This window comes from Nomascus leucogenys, chromosome 1a, assembly GCF_006542625.1.
Source record: "Nomascus leucogenys isolate Asia chromosome 1a, Asia_NLE_v1, whole genome shotgun sequence".
Taxonomy (NCBI): domain Eukaryota; kingdom Metazoa; phylum Chordata; class Mammalia; order Primates; family Hylobatidae; genus Nomascus; species Nomascus leucogenys.
This window is the reverse complement of record NC_044381.1, coordinates 51,431,670-51,447,537: the sequence shown is the minus strand read 5'-3', so window position 1 is coordinate 51,447,537 and position 15,868 is coordinate 51,431,670.

Genomic DNA, 15,868 nt, shown 5'->3' with positions numbered 1-15,868 from the left:
GGTTCAAAATATGGTTTATCTCTGTCAATTTCCATGTGCACTTGAAAAAAAAGTATGTTGTGCTTTTGCTTGATGTCATGTTCTATAAATATCAATTAGGTTAACTTGGTCATCTATATCCTTCCTGATTTTCTGCCACCTTATTCTATCAGTTACTGACAGGAATGTTGAAATCTCCAGTTGTAATGACGGATTTGTTCATTTCACCTTTTAGTTCTATTGTGTTTTTTTTTCATGTATTTTGAAGCTCTGTTGTTATGTGTTTACAATTTAAGATTATGTCTTGTTAGATAATTGATCTCTTTGTTATTATATAATGTCTTTTTTTATTCCTGATTATATTTCTTGTTCTGATGTCTACTTTGTCTGATATTATTGTAGCTATTCCAGCTTTCTTTTAGCTAATGTTTGCATTACATATCTTTTTTATCCGTACTTTATCTATATCTTTATGTTTAAAGTGGATTACTTATAGACAGCATACAGATGGGTGTAGCTTTGAAATCTAATGACAATCTCTTTTAGTTGTTGTGTTTAGACTATTCACATTTAATGTGATTATTGATATGGTTGGATTAAAATCTACTATCTTCAAAGCACTTTCTATTTGTTCCATCTGTTGTTTCTTTTTTGCTTTTTCCTCCTTCTCTTATGTTAAGTATACACTTTTTAGGATTCTATTTTATGTCCTGTATTGAATTTTTTTAAGCAATTAGGATTTACAATATATATTTCTAATTATTAGAATCTACCTTGGAATATTTTTAATGCCATTTCATGTATACTGTAAAGACCTTACAACAGCATAGACCCAACCTGTCCCATCCTTTGTGGTACTGTTACGGTACATTTTACTTCTACAAATGCTTTAAACAAACAATTCATTGCTACCAAGTTTTTGCTTTTCACATTTATCTTTCAGAACAATTAAAACAGAAAAAATGAATTTTACTTGCATTTATTTCAAGTAATCTTTAGTTCTTTGTATATTGTATGTACGTGTATGTATATATACACATATACATGTATGTGTATATATACATATGTGTATATATATATGTATACATATATATACATATATATGTATATATATACGTATACACATATACGTATATGTGTATACGTATATATATATATAAATACATATACACATATATGTATATGTGTATGTATATATATGTATATATAAATACATATACACATATATGTATATGTGTATACATATATATGTATATATAAATACATATACACACAGACACACACATTTCTGTGTTGTATCATTCCTCTTTCTTTCTTTCTTTTTTTTTTTAGGGGGAAGGTCTTCCTCTGTTGCCCAGGCTTCAGTGCAGTGGCACCATCATACCTCACAGCAGCCTTGAAGTCCTGGGCTTAACCTGTCTTTCCACCTCAGGCTCCTGAGTAGCTGGGACCACAGACACACACATTTGTTTTTTCTTTAATTTTTTTTTTAAGGATAGGTCAGCTGACAATAAATTTCTATAGTTTTTGTGTGCCTGTGAACATTTTTAGATTTTTATTTCTTTATTTTTGAAATTCATTTTTGCTGAGTATTGTATTTTGTTTTGACATTTTCATCTCTCAGTATTTTAGAGGTATTACTCTATTATCTTTGAGTTTGAATAATTTTTGAAGAAACATCTATCTTTTAAAATCGTTTTTCCTTCTAAAGTAATGTGCCTATTTTCTCTGGAGGCCTTGAAAGGTTTTTCTTTGTGTTTTGCTTTTAGGAATTTAAATATGATTTGCCTATGGTGTGTCTTTTGTTTTCTTTCGTGCATTTTTTTGTATCTGTGGTTTGGCATCTATCATTAATCTTGAAAAATTCTTGGTTATTATTTTTTCAATTATTTCCTCTGTCCCATTCACTGTCTTCTCCTTCTGGGATTCCAGTCATTTGACATTGTCACATAGCTCTTGAATATTCTATTCTTTTTTTTTTTCTTTCTGTTTTAATTTGGATAAATTTTTGACCCATTTTCTAGTTCACTGGTTCTTTCCTTGCCTGTGCCTACCCTACTTATGAGCCTGTTGAAGGCATTCTTCTTCTCTGTTACTATGCTTTTGAGTTCCATTTGATTCTTTCTATACTTTTCATCTAGGTGCTAAAATTACCCATCTGATATTACATGTTGTCCACATATTCCATTAGAGCCTTTAACATATTAATCGGCTGGGCGTGGTGGCTCATGCTTGTAATCCCAGCACTTTGGGAGGCTGAGGCAGGCAGCTCACCTGAGGTCAGGAATTCAAGACCAGTCTGTGCAACATGGTGAAACTCTGTCTCTACTAAAATTACAAAAATTAGTCGGGTGTGGTGGCGTGTGCCTGTAATCCCAGCAACTTGGGAGGCTGAGGCAGGAGAATTACTTGAACTTGGGAGGTGGAGGCTGCAGTGAGCTGATATGGCTCCACTGCACTCCAGCCTGGGTGACAGAGCGACACTCCTTCTCAAAAAACAAAAACAAAAACAAGCCATATTAATCATAATTATTTTAAATTGCATGTCAGACATTTAACATCTTTGTTTAATCTCACTCCAGTTGTGGTGGTAACTTGTCTTTTGGGAGTGTGTTTCTTCTTGCTTTTCATACATTTTGTATTTTTGTTGTTGCTGTTGTTGAAAACTTAACATCTAGTGTAGAATGTTAGAGACTGAGGTAATTAATTTTTGTACTTGGAAATAGCCATACAATTTCCTTCAACTAAGCCTTTAGTACCAGGATTTGCGATAATCTAATTGGCAGTTGGGCTGGAATTGAGGTTTGCTGTTGCAATGATTACTCTGAGTGTAACATGAGCTTTATATTTGTTTAGGGATACCTTGTGTGTAGGATAGGAGTTGGTTTGAGAGAAGAAGTTTTTTTTCAATGATTGCTCTAACCTCAGCCTCAAGTCTTCCCTTTGTTCTGTGCCTCAGAGAGGTCTGTCTTTTGCATGCTGCTTGTGACTCAGTGCTGTTTAGCCAGGTAGTGGGGACTGAGGGGGCAGGGGGTTCTCCGTTGTTTTGTTCAGATCTCAGTCTTAGGCAGTCACTGTGTCCCTCTATCTTAGGAGCGTGGCCTTATCAGTTATCCTACCCTACCCCCAGTGATATTCTGAACTCTGCACATATTCCTGCTCTTCCCTTAGGGGTCCAGGTTTATTTCTTGTTCTCTTCTCCCCAGCCGCAGTGGGCTTTAACAAATGTCCTAAGTGTGATGGCGTTTTTGCTCTTTTCCCCACAAATTGAAGCTTTCCTCCCCCCACTCCCCATAGGTAAGATGGGAGAGAAGGGTCTGGGTAAATTTCTTGCCCTTCCTCCAATGATTGCTGTTCTCCTTCCTCAGTTCTGCACCAGAAGGAAGACTTTTTCAGGACTCCCGATTGCTTCTGTGAATGTTCAGTTGGACTTGTGAGGGAAAAAAGTCCCCTGTGTTTGTTGCCACTTCAGGCTTCACCCTCCCATCAGTCTACTATTGGCCTCCACGAATTTGCCTCTCTCTCTACCTGAACTCTTGTTACTGGTGTTTGACTGCATCTTACCCAGGTAGGTTACTGTTCATTTCTTGTGTCTCCCTGTATGTACCTCTTTCTCCCTGGATTCTGGGCTGGTTGGTTCCACTGTGACATTAGTATTCTAATAGATTCAAGAAAAATCATGAATTTGCTGTTTCTCTATTTTTTTCATTGAAATGTTGACAGTGATGCTCTTCTTACCTTTTTACGTCTCTGGGCTGAGATTAAAAGTCTGTTATTGTTTTAAAAATTATAGTAGTGGATGTGTATTTTCAGGAAGAAATAAAATAGGACAAACTATGCATATTCCAGAGGCAACTTCCCGCTGTCAGTAATAACAAAAAAAGAAATTGAGGAAAGCAAATAATGAGTAAAATACGGTCACATTCACATAGGATTACAGAGGGTTGGGTATGATGTTCTGAAATACCAAAGAAAAATATATGCAGCACCAATTCTTCCTTTGAGAGCTATTTACAAAACTTCTTAGAAATCAGTGTTTTGCAACCATGTAGGGAGATGCCAAAAAGGAGGTATCACTGGCTGAGTCAGTATAATTTATGGATTCCAAACTTTTCTGCTTTATTACCTCTAAATTGTCATTAAAATCTAAATAATAAGTGCTATTTATTTTTGTTCATTAAATGACTAATTTGTTCTTCAGAATCAAACATGGACACTTTAATAAAACGTTACTATAATTAAAGATAATATTAATATAGAGGGAGCCCAGGACGTGGAGGCAATAGAAGGAAGAAAGGAATATTCATTTGGAAATAACTGTTTTTAAAAACAAAAATACCTCTAGAACACTGAACAAATATGAGCCATTCTTAGCTAAGAACTGATGGATTAACCCAGGCAAAACAGTGAGACCTTGTCTCTACCAAAAAATAAAAAGTAAAAATAAAAAATAGCTTGGCACAGTGGTGTGCACCTGTAGACCCAGCTACTTGAGATGCTGAAGCAGGAGTACCACTTGAGCCCAGGAGCTCAAGGCTGCAGTGACCTGTGATTGTGCCTCTGTGCTTCAGCTTGGGCGACAGAGCGAACTCTGTCTCTAAAACAAACAAACAACAACAAAACAAACTGGTGGATTGTTAGGACTGTTGGCTAGTGGAGAAAGAACTGGCTAGTGGAGAAAGAAGAGCCTGGAAACTGGAGCTTTCTTCTCTGTGTAACTTTTAGTAGATTAATTCATATTTCAAAATCTCACGTATTCTAAATATCAAAAGATCTGTAACATTCCTCCTGCAGTAATGATTGCTGGAGTATGGATACTGTCTCCTGATATCTAATGTCTTCTGAAAGCCTGCATGGATACCCATAATAAACTATTGTCTACAATTTGTTATATGGCTTCACAGGCTACGCCTGATCCGTGCACTTTTCCTCATGTTTCACCTGGTTTTATACTAGGTATTTGCAGTTCTCAAATGTTCATGTTGTTGATTGATACAGGCTGTCCTGAAGTTAGACTCTAACCTCACCTGGAACCCAGCTGAAAGCTGAAATTTTTACAATTGTGCAGAGTTTTCCTCTAGTGATTGAAAGTATGGTGGAATTACTTCATTGCCTCATGTTTTGGGGATAAAGACTGTTGGAGCGCACAGGCTCATATGACATAATAGTTTGTAGATACTCAAATCTAACTTGTGGAATATTACAAAGAATCTTATTTAAGTACTTTCAGAAGGAAAATGAAGTCTCTTTCCATGCCCTGAAACAAAGTAAAATGATCTTGACTACAGAAACACAAGGACTGTGTTGTATTATCTGCAGACACAGGGGAAAATATTGGAGGCTACATAAATTAAGTAGGTGTGAGCTGTTTGCCAAACTTGAGGGAAGTGAGTGCTCTCTGCAGAAAGAAGCATCATGGTAGAGAGGGAAAGAAGTCAGCTTTTCTGTAAGTACTCACGGTAGAGTCAGGAGCACCTGTCAGGGCAGCAGAACTGTAGCATCCTGACAGGTGTTAAAGGAAAGTTGGAGTCTTTGATTCATGGGACACAGTACTCAAGTTTCAAAGCTTTTGTCCAGTTTATATAGAAATATGGGCTCCGTTGAAAGAAAAGCTGGAAAAGTGGCAACATTCTAGCCAGACTTGCAAAAGTTGTTATTTCATGTGTCTGTTTCATGTGTCTGTTGAGCAAGTTTTGGAGGTGCCATTGTGCTTAGTGTGAAGAAGTTATTATTGATTAGTAATGCTTACTGTGAGCCTAGAATGGAGACTGTGATCCCTGGCCCATTGAAGATCTCCAAGAGGGTTACATTTCATTATTGAAGCAAACTTGGGACATTGTTTATAAACCAACTAGGAATACAGTCTTCCCCCCTTATTCATGGTTTTGCTTCCTCTGGTTTCCATTACCAACAGTCCACTGTGGTCTGAAAATATTAAATGGAAAATTTCAGAAATAAACAATTCCTAAGTTTTAAATTGCCTGCTGTTCTGAGTAGTGTGATGAAATCTCCTTCCATCCTGCTGCATCCCACCCAGGATGTGAATCACCCCTCTGTCTGGTGTATCTGTGCTGAAGACCCTCCCTCCCTGTTACGCACTTTGTAGCCATCTCTGTTATCAAAGTGGCTGTCATAGTATCACAGTGCTTGCGTTCAAGTCACTTTTATTTTTCTTCATAATGGTCTCAAAGTGCAAGAGCAGTGATGCTGGCATGTTGTTAATGATTGTCCTACTTTATTATTAGTTATTGTTGTTAATCTTGGACAGTACCTTATTTATATTAAACTTTATCATAGGTATGTATAGGAAATGACATATTATAGAAAGGATTCAGTAGTATCTGCCATTTCAGGCATCCACTAGGTATCTTGAAACATGTCCTCTGTGGATAAGGGGCAACTACCATAAAAAAGTGTACTTTAAAAAATCTTAAATGCTCAGAGATTTTACCTGTCCCCCTGAAATTTTTCATGGCTCACGTTTGTTTTTGTCTTCTTGCTGTCTAATTGAAAATTTTAAAAAACCCCTTTTTTCCACCACAACACAATTTAAAAATCTACTTTCCCTTTTTATTCTTCTGTAGACTTGAATGTAGAAAGCCTTTTAAAATGTGCATTTGTACAGGCTGCCCTATTTTTTAAGTTGCTGTACTAATTTGACTATAAGCTCTTTTATTTGCCTGAGTAATTTTAAGCTTTGCACCCACAGAGAAAAGGTGTTAACCAGATTCAGCAGAAAATAGCAGAGAGGACAGTAGAATGCTTGCCTTGCTGTCTTGATGTCCATTTGAGCCAGAAAATAGTGCTAGGGCCACACTGTTGTTTTGAAGATGCGAGGGAAATTTTTGTTTTAATTATTCAGGCCATTTCTTTGAGTAGTGGTGGCTTTCAGTGGTTAGGGACCTGAGGTTTTGAGATGATGTTGACATCTCAGAAATATTTTTACTGCCAAGAAAGCCAACTGTACAGTGGCATACAGAAATATCCTCAGACATCTCAATCCACCTTTTTTCATAGGAGGTTCTGTAGTGTTCATTCGTTCTACCCCCTACTTGCCACTGTCAGCTTCACCCATTTAACTCTTCATTTCCCTCATCATCCCTAATGGTCTATTTGCTTACTTTTGTTTCTGTGGACATTAGGTTCCCTCTTAATGGATGTTTACAATCTCCTAATTGCATATAGGCTGTTGGCCTGTCAGGAGATTTTTTTTGTGTGTGATATTTTTATTCAGTTGCCTGTCAATTTGTTTCCTTGCCTGTCAATTTCTATCCTTCGGCTTTTATTTTTTCTGTGATTCTTAAACTTCAGTGTACAAAAAAATTCATTAGGAATACTTATTAAAATGCAGGTTTTTAGACCTTTTTTCTCAGAGATTCTAATTACTAGATGGGAGGCCCAAGAATCTGTACTTTTAACAAATCACACAAGTAATTCTGATACAATAGACCAGAGCTCCAGCATTAGACTTTGAGAAATACTGCTCTTTGATGTTTAAATTATTTTAGAAAACTTACATTTTATCTTTGTGGGTTTTTTTTTTTTTTGCTTAATACAAATAAAATCATTACAACAGCTTTAATTTTGTATAAAAACTCAAAGTGCAATATATGGACTGCATTCCAGCATTCCCATTCAAATGTACCACATTGCGTCTAAACCCCAAATACCAGTGCCTTCTGTTACCCCAACCCATGGTACACTAAGAAACTGGATGATCCTATTCCATGGCTGTGAATGGTTAAATCAAGTTTAAGCTCTGCCATTTTATTTGAAATCACTTTATTGTATGTGAAATTGTGCTTTTGGATCTGATTTCAAAAGTATTGTTTCTAAGCTTTAAATTAAATACCATTCAGAGCTATAAATAATAAGGAAAAGAATAGAATTTATTTCTAAAAGCTGCCCTTCTTGCCCTCACAAAATATTTATTTCCCTCATGAAAGTCCCAAGGGTTGGACAGGCCTAATTCAAGGCTAAAAGATAGCAGGGAGTAGCAAGTTTCCCAGTTACTGTGTGACCTCAGCCTGACAGATATTCACAGTGAAGAAAAATAGATGATTGGTAAGGGTATAATCTAGTGGACAGAATTCTAAGTCAATAATCAAATCTCAGCTTTATTCTTGACATTATGATTAATCTCTTGAAAATAATTTTACTGCTGTTTGTTTTCCTTTCCGATTCACAAACAGAGCAAAGAAACACCTCTGGGTAGAATATGGCTCTCTGGGAATTTGATATCTAACAGAAAGGTATCTGATAGCCAGAATGATAGTAGTAAAAATAGGCATAATTAGTTTAACAAAAAAATAAATTACCAGCACTAGTTGCCAATCTTGAAACTATTATATACATTTGTCTCTTAAAACTATATTATAGTTTAAAATATGTTTTAAACCATGTTTTGCACACATGATTATTTGAAGGGAAGCATAGCACAAGGTCAAAAATTTAGATGCTGTATTTCTCATAAGTCTCTTAGAAGCAATTTTATTATGCTAATACCAATGGGCTTCTGATTTTAAAAGGTGTTGAACTCAACATTTATTGATTCAGCATAATGAGTTTATTGTAAAGTAAAACAGCAGTAGTGTGTCCCTGCACTCCAAATACCATTTTTGGGAAGCACTAGACTTGATCACAGAAATAAAAGAGGAAAGAGTGCTGTAAGTACCTGCGGTGTAACAACTTAAAATGAGTAAATGACTGTAAATTAAGGAAATTAAGATAGATTAAGGAGAATATTAGAAGATTTTTATGTAATAGAACTGATACTCCCACTGTACTGTGTGTCACTCCATCTGATCTCCCACGGCACTTATCTCAAGGAGATGGTAATTATGTGTTTCTATGTCTTTCACTCTCATCAGACAGCAAGTTCTCTTGAGGCAGACGCTATGCCTTAATTATCTGTACCTTGCGGCAACTATGCAATGCCTAACATATAGCACACAGTCAGTGTGTATTGGTGGATAGATTGATGGGCACATGGAAGAGTGAATAGAACATTATACTGAGGGAATAAAATATACAACACAGATGGAAACATTAGATTCACATCAATAACTTTCTTCGAATTAAAAAAAATAAGAATTCTGAAAACCTTGCATTTTGGAATCTGAGAGTAAAGGGTCTGAAATTTCCAGGAAAGCAAAGTATTGTCCAAGAGATAGGTTTTCTCAAACCTGTGAGATGATTACTTTACTATCATCTCATTGCATGATAATTTGGCTGGTGGTAGATGTTAGTCTTAAAATAATTCTTCCTCGGAAATAGAAAGTTATTGCACCATATGTTGTTTTAGATGAGAAGTCTGATGGCAGTCTGATTTTCATTCCCTTGTAGGTTGTATTTTCTCTCTGGAAACTTTAAAGCTTTTCTCTTATTCTTAATGTTTGGAAATTTCATGGTGATGTGATGAAATGGATATCCTTTATTGTGCTGGGCTTGACTGAAGAGTTGAGTCCTTAAATTCTGGGAACGTATTTTGACTGAGTGCTTACTGATGTTCTCACTCATTTTCTTTGTACTCTTATTCTGTGACTCCTACCATTTAAATTTTAGACTCTTGGACTACAAACTCTAATTTGTTTATATTTTCTCTTTTTTTTAGTCTTTTTGATCTACATTCTTAGTGATTTATTTTTACTATTCTTTAGCAGTCATATTCTTTATTTTAAAGCATTCTTTCTTCTTTCATGACTATTTCTTTTTCATAAACTACTAATCATCTTTTCCTAATGTGGGTTTTCAAATCTCTCCAAGGATGCAAATTCAACTTCTTATAAAAACCCTGAACTATCTTTAATTTCTAAGTTGTCTGTTTCTGCTTCTTCTCTTTCTCTTTCTCTGTAAGAGCTTTCCTTATATGTCTATGTATCCGTGATTATCAGTTCATATTTAAGAGCGAGATGGTAAAAGATTATCAGCAGATTCGAATACATTGGCGAGAATATCTATATTCTCTTTGGAGTGAATGGTCTGGCAGAAGACTGGTGAATTGGGAGTCCTCCTTATGACTGAATGTGGAGGTCTTTTCTGCTGTCATCTGATATCTTTAGAGAAGGCCTACAACTTTTTGATGTTGAACTCAAATTTATTCTGTATTGTGGGAATGGGCGGGATGGAGCTGTTGACAATTTCATATACAGACTTCCAATTAATCTTCTATTTCAACTCTGTATCTCACTGCTGTGCTCACTTACCCCTCTCTGACCACATAGTATGTATATTGCTGAGTCCCAAGCCTCTTTCTGGTTCTTTTGGATCAATGGACAGTATTCTCCACTGGATCCCTCTTCATACATTATCCAGCATGTAGCTTCTCCTATCCTCTTTCCCTATTCCTGGAACCTCTTTGATTATTCCACAACTTTGTTGAGAACTCTTATTTCACTATTGGCCCATCAATTTTGTTTACTTTTGAGGGTTTAACCTCATTTTTTTCTTTTATGATAATTTAAATGACTTTCAGGAAGGAAAAGATAAGCACTTATTATGTATTCACTATCTTTAATCAGTTATGGCAGCATTTTAAAATAAAAGTACTTGATAAAATTTGGAAGCACTATGTACTGTGAAGAGTTCTCCATTTGGAGATTCATAAAGTTCATTAGCATAGTAGTAAGGAGAAGTCCTGCCAGAAATAAACATGTTAAACCACAGTTATCCCAATGTTTCCTGAACTTATTTTTACCATGGAATGCTATTTTATGAAGAAAACCTACTAAAACCTGCTATATACAGCATTCCACAAATTATAACTTCAGAAATAATACTCTAGAATACCAGTTACAGATAAGAAATGATAAAATATAATTTAAATAATCAGAAAAATATAATTTTAGAGTTAGAAGCAAGGGCACACTCCCCTCCGTATTTTTCTTCTTTCTAAAAGATGGGAAAGCTAAGTTTTATAAAGTAGCTTACTTTGTTCTGCCTGTATGGGTCTCTTTCTTTTCTTTGAACAAGATCACGCTGTGATTATTTGACAGCAATGACCTTTAAGCTGTAGGACGTCATCAGATTGAGCCTGTTAATACCTACCATTGCACTGTTAGGTGTGATCATCCTGCTCTCTACCTGAAGGTGGGGTTCTTCACCCAAAGGAACTATCTCAGAACTCCAGAGCTAGTGTAGAGTGAGCTCACTTGGCAATGGGGCAGATAGCAAGAAGTTCTGTTCTCGGCTTACCTTCTAACCCTACAAGGTCACCATATAATGGCTTACGTTGGTTTTGGAGAGTAGTATTTCCACCTGTGATTATCAGTTATCTTTGTTTTTCTTCTCCTCCTCCTACTCCTTCCATTGCTCCTGTTTCTTCTCCTTTTCTTTTTCTCACTTCTTCTCCTCTTTCTCCTTTCCTCCTCCTCTTCTGTCCTCCTTTTCTAGCCACCTCTTACTCCTTTTTTTTTCAGTTTATTTGGGACACTGATGGAAAAATTTCTCATAATCTTTTATAGAAGCTTATAAAGCAAGCAAGTAAGATTTGTAAGGCAATGAAGTGCCATTTGATGGCGGGATTTGTAGGCGTTACATGTGGGTTTTCTCTTGGAAGGGACACAGAGATCTTGGCATACTTTGTTTAAGAACAATAGCCATTATCTATTAATTCCATGTGTGTTCTTTAAAAAAGAAAATCATTTTATGGGAGGAGTGGGACCTCAGGTTTTTATATGAAAAGTGGATTTCTCTGAGGCTCCCTTTTTACAGGGTCATAAAGCATGTTTGAATCCTAGTCAGGAAGTTCATCTAAGTTTCCTAAATCTCAGTCCAAGTTTCATCTTGTATTGCTTTTTGTATTTCTTAAATTTCTAGTAAATTAAAGCTATTTCTGTCCAAACTGCCCGAAGCATTATGACTCCTGCTTTTTTTTTTAACTTAAGTTGAGTGTTAGGATAGTCTACTGCTTTGATCTCTTGGGGTTTTATATTTTCCAACAACCTGGAGATAAATATCTTAATTGTGCATTCATTAATTCCTTCATTAAAATGTTTATCAAGAAGATACTCTTCTAGGTGTTGGTATTATATCAATGAACAAAACAAATCATAATCTCCTGACTTCAGGGAGTTTTCATTCTACGGAGTGGTGGTAGGGAGAGATACAATGAATAAGTATGCAAATTAATATGTAGTATAGTATTATAAATTGACACATTTTAGGAAGAAAAATAGATAAGGATAAGGGAATGGAGAGTAATGGATATGCTGGAGGGTGATCACAGAGGTGACCTTTGACTGAGCTTGATTTAGTAGTTGTATAACGTTACTGAATGTGACTTGTATTTTGGGTAAGGTGGATAAGAAAGGTCTTTCCAGTAAAGTGGAATTTAAGCCGAGACTTGAATAAGGAGAGAGAATGAGCTATGCCAGTATCTGGAAGACAAGGATTCCAGGCAGAAGAAATAGCAAGTGTGAAGGCCCTGAGATCAGAATGTGCTTTGATATGTTTGAGGAATAGTGAAGACACTGATTTGAACTGTAGTGGAATGTACTAAAAAGAGAATGGCAGAAGATGAGGCCAGAGAGGTGAAAAGGTTAAAGCTCATGTTGGGCATAGAAGGCTGAATGGGTGTATTTATCCAATGCCTACACTCCCATCGTATCTAGGAGATAACTAACTTGCTTTTGATTTTATAGGCTTATAGGCAGAAGGGACTTGCCTTGTCTCAGATGAGACTTTGGACTGTGGCCTTTTGAGTTAATGCTGAAATAAGTTAAGACTTTGGGGGACTGTTGGGAAGGCATGATTGTGTTTTGAAATGTAGGGACATGAGGTTTGCGATGGGCCAGGGGTGGAATGATATAGTTTGGCTGTGTCCGCACCCACATCTCATCTTTAATTGTAGCTCCCATAATTCCCACATGTCATGAGAGGGACCCAGGGGGAGGAAATTGAATCATGGGGGTGAGTCTTTCCTGTGCTATTCTCGTGATAGTGAATAAGTCATACGAGATCTGATGGTTTACAAAGCGGAGTTCCCTTGCACATGTGCTCTTGCCTGCCACCATGTAAGATGTCCCTTTGCTCTTCCTTCATCTTCTGCCATGATTGTAAGGCCTCCACAGCCAAGTGGAACTGTGAGTCCTCCAAACCTCTTTTCTTTATAAATTACCCAGTCTCGGGTATGTCTTTATAAGCAGCATGAGAACAGACTAATACAAATGGAAACATGTAACAAAATTTCAATATGTTTGCTATATATTTCTGTCAAAAATACAGATATAATTTGTTCTAGATATAGAAAATTAGCCGATATTGTCCAGGCCAGACTGACATAAATTCATGTAGAGAATTTTTGTGGTTTTACTTTTGGAGCTGAGGCTAGGAGAGGAAGGAAACTCTTCTCATATGCTTATGTGTCACTCTATTAAACACTGGTGTACCTCATGTAGATAATTCACAGCCAAAGGTGCACTCTGGATTATGGAAGAGGGTAAGGTATCTGTAGTTGTTAAATTTCACCTTAGCTTATTCTGAAATGGCCTTGAAAATGTGCAGTGACTTTGTCTTGGCCATCAAAGATAGAAGTCTCTGATGCTACTCTATTTGAGCATTTGTTCACTTTATCTTGATGTCGGTTATATTGAAACAGTATTTGAATGATGTGGGGAAGGACACTTTTTTCTGTTTGTGGTTCTGGAGAGTATCTGTTGCATGCTCTTCAGGGAACGAGCCACACAGTTTTCATGTAAGAGGAACTTCAAGTGTTGTGAGAATGAGAGAAATGGAAAAGAAAGGTTCAGCAGTAATCAGACATATTTAAAAAAAACCCTCCATAGGATGACTGAGCAGAGTATCTATGTCTGTACCATAAAGTACAGTATAGTAGCATTTAAAATTTAAACTTTAAAATATTGTAATGTGTCACTTAAAATTGGGGTTACGTCTGACAAATGTGGTGTTAGGTGATTTCACCATTGTGTGAATATCATAGAGTGCACTTATACAAATCTAGATGGTATAGGCTACTACACACCTAGGCTATCGTGGTGTAGCCTGATGCTCCTAGGCTACAAGCTTGTACAGCATGTTATTGTACTGAATACTGCAGGCAATTGTAACACAATTGTAAGTATTTGTGGTAAACATATCTAAACATAGAAAAGATACAGTAAAAGTATAGTATTATATCTTATGGGACAACCATCATATATATGATTGGTTATTGACCAAAGCATCATTATGCCATACACAACTGTACAAGCAATTATTTTTTAATTATAAGAGTCATACACGTTTAAAGTAAAAAAAAAAAAAATTCTGACTACTGTTAGCAGCCGTGAATTCATATGGGTCTGCAGCAACCTCAGTTCTTTCCTCCTTGGAAGAAAGAATTCGACTGAGGGGCCTAAGGCAGAGTGAGAGATGGAGGCAAGTTTTAGAGCAGGAGTGAAAGTTTATTAAAAAGCTTAAAGCAAGAACGAGAGGAAGTAAAGTATACTTGGAAGAGTGTCAAGCTGGCAGTTTGAGAGATCAAGTGCACCGTTTGGCAGTTGAGTTGGGGTTTTATACATTGGCATACTTCCGGGGTCTTGCATCCCTTCTCCTCAATGATTCTTCCCTTAGAGTGGGCTGTCCACATGTGCAGTGTGTTCACTGGAGTTGTACAGATGCTCAGTTGAGGTGTCCTTCTCTTGCCAGTCAAATGTTCCTGGAAGGTCATATACTAGTTAAACTCCACCATTTTGCCTCTTAGTGCACATGTTTGAGCCCACTCGCCCAACACCTAAGATATTTTGGGAAGCTGCTGATCACCAGTTTCAGGTTTTTTTCTATCTATTGGGAGACTGCCTTTCCCTGGCACTAGCTGTGACCAATTATTATTTTAGAGCGACAGTGTGACAACTGCCTGACCGTCACCTGTTGGTTACCTGATATTCCTGGTGGGGTGGGGGCTATCCCCTACCCTGCTCATGCTTGTCTAGCTACCTACAATAACACTATTAGATAAATGTAAGGTCAAAATAAAAATTCTGCTTCTAGGCTCACACCCTAAATAACAGTCTTACATTTCTTGTGTTTAGTTATGTTCAGTACAAATATACCTATATACCTAGTGGAGGATTATTTATCTCAGAGTCTGAATATTGACAAGACCCTAAATGGAATTAATAAAAGGCTTTAAAATTTTTTTTTAAATGTACTGAAACCATCTTTGCAAAAATTATATCAGCGGAAAACGATGTCAGTGAAAGAGATCTGAGTTAACCTATTACCCATCCTGCCTTTCTCTTAATTATTTCTGGGCTATTTGGCTAAGCCAACTTTGGAAGACATTTAGCCTATAGTTTAAATTATCATAGGCCTTGCCCCAAACTCAACTGCTTTTGTAAAACTAGCAGGAGGCCTTCAGCCTTGTGGGAAGGGGAGGAGCCTGAGTGCTGCTAAGGTGCAGACATAAATGATTATCGGCCATTATTCCAGAGACTATAAGATATGCAACTTCTCCAATTACTCCTTCAAATAACATTACTATTGTAGAACCTAAGATTGGCCTTTTTCGAGATCTTTTTAGGTATTTTTTTGCATGTCTGACACCCACCAACCTCACGCCTGTGGCCCCACTCAGAGGCAATTCAGCCCACAGGAGGACAGCTCCCATCCTCTATGATTTCATCTCCACCCCAACCAATCAGCAGCAAGTACTCATTACCTGGTGACCCCCCACACCACCCCCAAATTGTCTTTGAAAAACCCCTTACCTACAAGCTCTGGACAAGATGATTTGAGGACAAACTCTATCTCCCACATGGCATGGCCAGCTGGCCCCATGTCTATTAAACTCTTTCTCTTCTACAATACCGTAGTCTATTTTTATGCATCAGACAAGAAGAACCCCTTAGACAGTTATAATACTAGTTGAATGATGGAAGAATATTAAGCT